The 6,000-nt window shown below is 41.5% G+C and overlaps 1 protein-coding gene across 1 annotated transcript in view; it reads right to left on the bottom strand.

The window, feature by feature from the left end:
* Positions 1–949: 949 nt before the first annotated feature.
* CUNH9orf85 (chromosome unknown C9orf85 homolog) overlaps positions 950–6,000 on the bottom strand; it is a 133,360-nt gene continuing 128,309 nt past the window's right edge. The window contains exon 4 of the transcript XR_006966177.1: positions 950–1,094. The gene's annotated coding sequence lies outside the window, so the exon portion shown is untranslated. The remainder of the gene's footprint in view (positions 1,095–6,000) is intronic.

Below are 6,000 nucleotides of genomic sequence, written 5' to 3'. Positions count from 1 at the left end.
AAGTGCAAACTGCCTAATAAACTCTTCCTTCGGGTCATCAGTGAATAAGAGTGACGTGGCAATGGTCTTCCTATGTTAAAAGATGAAAACTATGCACACTGAGGCAGATTTGGACTCAATTTTAGAAGAATCTTTTAACAGGCTGAGGTGTTTTTAATGGTGATGAGCTCTCCATCAGTAGCCAAGGCTCCCTGTAGAAATTATTATAAAGGCACTGCCTGAATTCAGTGAAACTAGTGGTCCTGAAACACTGGTCTGGACATCTATGTTCAAATCACATGCCCTCCACTGTTTCTGCATATCTACAATACAGATTTCTGAGCCTCACTTCCTATATGTTCTAATACAGGTCTATAGGGGCTCTGGGAGTTTGTGTTTATTGTATTTTAACTGTTTACGTAAATGAGATGCACAGTCAAATTTGGAAGCCAGTCCTCTAGATAATAGCTAGCTTCCAATCTTGCTTATGCTGACTAAGTTTGAGAATCTCTGGGCCATTTCTATGTAATCAAAATAACATTTTAAGCTGCTGGATTTGAATGCTGGAGATAACCTATATGTAAACATTAATCAAGCAATACACAGTCACAGAGAACCCACAATACATAGACATTGAAGTGGGGGCCGCCTAATAGTGACTATATGGCTGAAATTCAATTTTCTGGCTAAATAACTGGTTTGATTTAATTAGGTGCCGAGGAGTCGAGTAAATTTTTCCCAACTAAATTGTTTAGACAACCTGGCCTCATTTCTAATTAGTATCCGTTCTGGGTGCTTCCAATTGCATGAATGTAGCATATGCTTTGAAATTTCTCCCACTCTCGAAATAAAAATAATTTTAATTTATATGAGTTTTTAGAATTCTTTTTTTAATTGTTGCTTACCTTTTCCAGTTGAAAATCACATTTTTTTTTCCCCTCTCCCTTTGTCTCTTCTTTTTTTTTTCCTTTCTGGTCGTCACTTCTGTTTTGCCTTTATTTATTTATTTATTTAGTTAGTTATTTATCTTCTGTACTTGGAGGTGCTGGAGGTGTGATTTGTAGATTATGCAACCTCTCAATCCCCTTCCATGGATGTCTTTTGGATCTTGGAACCTGCAAAACGAAACCTGGTCAGTACTGCATAAAAGAGATTCACGTGAAAGGTAAGTCTTGACACTTAAAAAAATATATATATATGAAAATGATGACAGGAAAAAATCCTTATATAAAAGCAAACATCAGTAAACATTTACTATGTGCCAGATGCTGTCCTAAGGGCCTCAACCTGGATGACATTATACCGACAAAACAATGACATGGGCTTGATCTTGTCACTACCCCCATTTTAAAGGTGAGAAATCTGAGGCATTGGAAGATTAAGACATGTGCATGGTGTCACACAGCTGATGAGTATTGGAGGCAAGATTCAAATTCAAGTGAATGTCTATACTGCCTCATTCACACCACTCACATCCTCACAAAAAATTAGTAATAGTCTGCAGGGCCCTCCTAAGCACAGAGCCTGTACAAGTGCACAGGTGACGTGCCTAGGAATCCAGCCTTGTCTGCAGAGGTTAAAGGGTAAGTGCAAACGTCCAAACGATGACAACATTAGAAGAAAATACCGAAGAAGACTGAAAGAGAGGAGGCCTCTTGAACATCCAAAAGACCTACGTTGTAAAGGAAATGAAAGATAAATTTGAATACTTCAATATTTTAAGACCTATAAAATGAACGACAACCCCCGAAATTTAAAGATAAAGAATAAACTGGATGAAAATAGTTGGAATATAAATAACAGAAAAAAAGATTCCAGTGATAATTTAGATTAGGTTAGCAATTTTTTAGACAGTTTGGGAATTTCCATTGAAATTTTAAATGAACACAGCCTTCTACAAAGCAATTGTATTTCTTGATATCTACTGCAGCAAAATATTCACATGTAATACAAAAAAGAATGATTATCAAGGTTATCCCTCAATATTATATTTAATTGTAAAGTAATGGAAATGACCTAAATGTTTATCTATGGACGAAGTGTTCTTCAAACTATGATGCAAGGATGCCTGGGTGGTTTAGTTGGTTGAACATCAGACTCTTGATTTCAGCTCAGGCCATGATCTCAGGGTTGTGGAATCAAGCCCTGTGTGGAGCTCTGCCTTGGATGTGGAACCTGCTTAGGATTCGCTCTCCCTTTCCCTCTGCTCCTCTCCCCAGATTGGGTACTGTCTCTCTCAATAAACAAACAAACAAACAAACTGAGATGTATATTCAGGCTATGGAATGCTATGCAACACTTACATGAACTAGATCCCTTTGTTAACATGGGAACAATCTCTAAGACATTCTTGAGCAGAAGAAAGGCAGTTGCAGAACAGTAGGCATGGAATACCAACCGTGAATAAACATCTCCACAAGGCAAAACTCTAAATTCCTCTATGGAGTTGGAAGGAGAAAAGAAAAAGTTAGAGATCAAAGTTAGTTGGGAGAGAGGAAGAGAACTTGGGGGTCCCACGTGATGGGTTTTGGTATTAAGAGGGTTATTTGTGCTTATTCAGTCCACTCTCTAAGCCCCGTGTTCCCTCTGGCTCATGCCTCTGCCGGTCAGAGCCCCTTCCTTCTAGAAGGGGAGAGGTGCCAGGAACCCCTGAAGCCATGAGATGCTGGCTCCCGGTGATTGCTCTTGTCTTTCAAAATGTGGACACATACTCACTCATCAAGGCAGCTGAACTTCAGAACAAGTGCCAAAGGTCTCTGCACATGAGTCTGGAGGCTGATGTGTCAAAATATTGACAATGGCTCTTGACCCATCAAGGACCCAGTCTGACTCCAGTGTCGTGGGCACAGCAGTTTCCTAACTCGCAAATTTTGTCGTGAAACAAATAGAACTGGAACACTTTGAGAGCTTTATTAACAGGGTTTCTCACCCTTGACACTATTAACACTTTGGCAGGATAGTTCATTGTTATGCAGGGCTATATTATGGACCGTAGGAGGTTTAGCATGTCACTCCATGCAAGTAAGATCTTCCAAGTTGTAACAACAAAAATGTTTCTGGGCATTATCTACTGTCCTGGAGGTGGGAGGCAAAATTGCCCCTGGTTGAGTGACTACTGTTTTGAGAAGTTTCCAACCATTACACGTTTGGCTGCCTTTGGGGAACTGCTCCTTCGTGTTCTCCCTTCATACACGTGGAAGGCGGTGGGGGGTGGGGGAGGCTGGGCAGGATTACAGGACAACACTCTCCCTTATTTTGCACTTGTGTTTATTTTTCACATTTTGTGCAGTGAACATGCATTACTTCCAAAATCAGGGTGAAAATTAAACAAAGTCAAGGACACACTTCCCTTTCTGAGAAGCACTTACACATCCAAATGATCCTTCTGTGGATTAAGCCCTTTGAATAACTCATGACCTGGGTTAAACTGGGGAATGATAATGGAAGCTAACACTTCAGAAAGTTTTACAAGTCAGTGGCAATTGCATGGGTTTTATCATCTGTAATTGAAAGCTATTTTGCTTTCAAATTTGAAAGCTACTGTATTGCAATGTAGCTAACTAGAATACATTTAGGTGGGAGTTCTTAAAGACAAAATGTATCTTCATAAACCTAGAAGTTTTGCTTTGTCTTTGTTTCTTTTGTTTGTTTATTTTTGAGAGAGAGAAAGAGAGCCCACGGGAGGGGCAGAGAGGGGAACAGAGGATCTGAAGTGCACCCTGTGCTGACAGCAGAGAGCCCAAAGCAGGGCTCAGACCCACAAACCCTGAGATCATGACCTGATCCGAAGTCAGATGCTTAACCGACTGAGCCACCCAGGAACCCTGTTACTTTTTTTTTTTTTTAACCTGTTAGTTTGAAGCATCTAAGCCAGGTAGGTTGCACTTCACAAGGAATTTCCTTACCCTACCCCCCCCCCCACATGGGGCTTGAACCCCATGATAGATTTACAACCCCAAGATAGATTTGCATGCTGTACTGACTGGGCCAGCCGGGCACCCCAACCCTACCTCTTTTGTTTCCCTCAGGTGGAATTCAGTGGTATGCCATTCAAGGTTGCACAGAGACCCAAGATGAGTGCTTCAAGAGAATAACAAAGCCTTCTGGAATTCTCTCTACTCACTGTTGCCTTTATTCCTTGTGCAATCTTTGAGCCAGTGGCCCATTTCCAAGTTGTTTCACTGATCAACTGCCTCAGAGTCTGATCTGGTCATCACAAGACAACAGGCTGCCATTAATCCACCCTCTGCAAAACACCTCCTATCTCTGCAGGTCATACGAGTTGTGGTCTAAAACCAGTTCTGGTTTTCAAGGTGCCCCCCTTCTTCCCCACCACCTCCAACTTCTCCCAGAAACATCCTTTTTCAACACTATGACTCTCCTCTCCTCTTTCTGCTCAGTTCCCTTTCTGGTGACTTCAAAGCTACAAAGAAGTAAAAACGTATTTCCCTGAGGCAAATAATGCATATCGTCTCTAGTTTACTGATTTCCTTAAATATTTCCGCGTTCCGAAATACAGTTACAAATGGATTGTATCACAAGATACCAAGGGACCTCAGAATGTTCATTTGGCTTCCAAAGCAAACTGCCTTGTTTTTGGGGAGTAATTTATGGCATAGGAGGAACTGATTTAACAAATTCCATAGGAAAAATAAGTCACAAATAAGCAAACCAGGCCTGTGAGATCTATGAACCCAAATGCAAAGAGCTCTGGCAGGTGTGAGAGCTGACACTTACTTTTCCGTTCTTTCTTTCTTTTCTTTTTTTTTTTTTTTAATGTTTATTTATTTCTGAGAGAGACAGAGTGCAAGCAGGGGAGGGGCAGAGAGAGAGGGAAACACAGAATCCAAAGCAGGCTCCCGGCTCTGAACTGTCAGTAGGGAGCCAGATGCGGGGCTCGAACTCAGGAACTGTGAGATTATGACCTGAGCCAACATCCCACGCCTAACCAACTGAACCACCCGGGCGCCGGCACTTATTTTTCCCGTCCGTATTTGGATCTGTCCAAATGCTGGATTTCCACACCATAGCCACGCCTCCGTGCTTTGGCTCTTCTAACATTGGCAGACGAAGCAATTCATTTTGAGCAAAGAACAGGTGCCCATCCACAAGGAATTTTAAAGGGTTGTGAATATACTTTGGCCTCCATATTGTACCACATATTCAATTACTCTCATTCAGTGCTCTACTTAAGCTGCCTCCAAGTTACTGCATTTACAATGTTAAAGTTGTTTTTCTCTGTGTTTTCAGGAGTTTGAGAAACCCAAATGGTAAATAATACATCGCCACAAAACCTTCTTTGTTGTCTTTTCCTCAGAACCTAAAGCAGTATCTCACATACAGCTGGCCATCAATAAATGCTCTTCTATACCCTTTAAAGAAAAAGAAGTGTAAAAAAAAAAAGCGGGGGCGCCTGGGTGGCGCAGTCGGTTAAGCGTCCGACTTCAGCCAGGTCACGATCTCGCGGTCCGGGAGTTCGAGCCCCGCATCGGGCTCTGGGCTGACGGCTCAGAGCCTGGAGCCTGCTTCAGATTCTGTGTCTCCCTCATGCTCTGCCCCTCCCGCACTCTGTCTCTCTGTCTCCCAAAAATAAATAAACATTTTTTAAAAATTTATAAAAAAAAAAAGCCCAAGGATTTAGACCATATTTATGAACTAAGGAAAAAGTTTCTTCATCCTAAGATTTAAGTTCATTTGCCATTATTCTGTCACTTTACACATTAGCCACATTGTTAAACAGATTGGTGAACTTCATGGAGACACGACTTTTAGTTGTCTTTTTATACATAATGTTATTTACCCAATGTCACAGGAGGAAAAAAATGACAAGCTCAGACAATCGGTGACTAGCTCCATAAAGCTTCCCAAACTTAACTTGAAATCCCAGTGATGTAACGAGAAGAAAAGAAGGAAGCAGGTACCCCTTTTTTGCGCCACTAACTGGGCATTGACCTTGGCAGGTCACCTTGGAGTCTCTGTACTTCATCCTCCTCACATACAAAATGAAAAGGATTGGATCAC

This window comes from Lynx rufus, unplaced genomic scaffold, assembly GCF_022079265.1.
Source record: "Lynx rufus isolate CCGP_SWC_20201006 ecotype Redwood Valley unplaced genomic scaffold, mLynRuf1.p SCAF_10, whole genome shotgun sequence".
In the NCBI taxonomy this organism is placed as follows: Eukaryota; Metazoa; Chordata; class Mammalia; order Carnivora; family Felidae; genus Lynx; species Lynx rufus.
The sequence above is the reverse complement of the archived record's forward strand: the minus strand, read 5'-3'. Positions and strand labels throughout refer to the sequence as shown.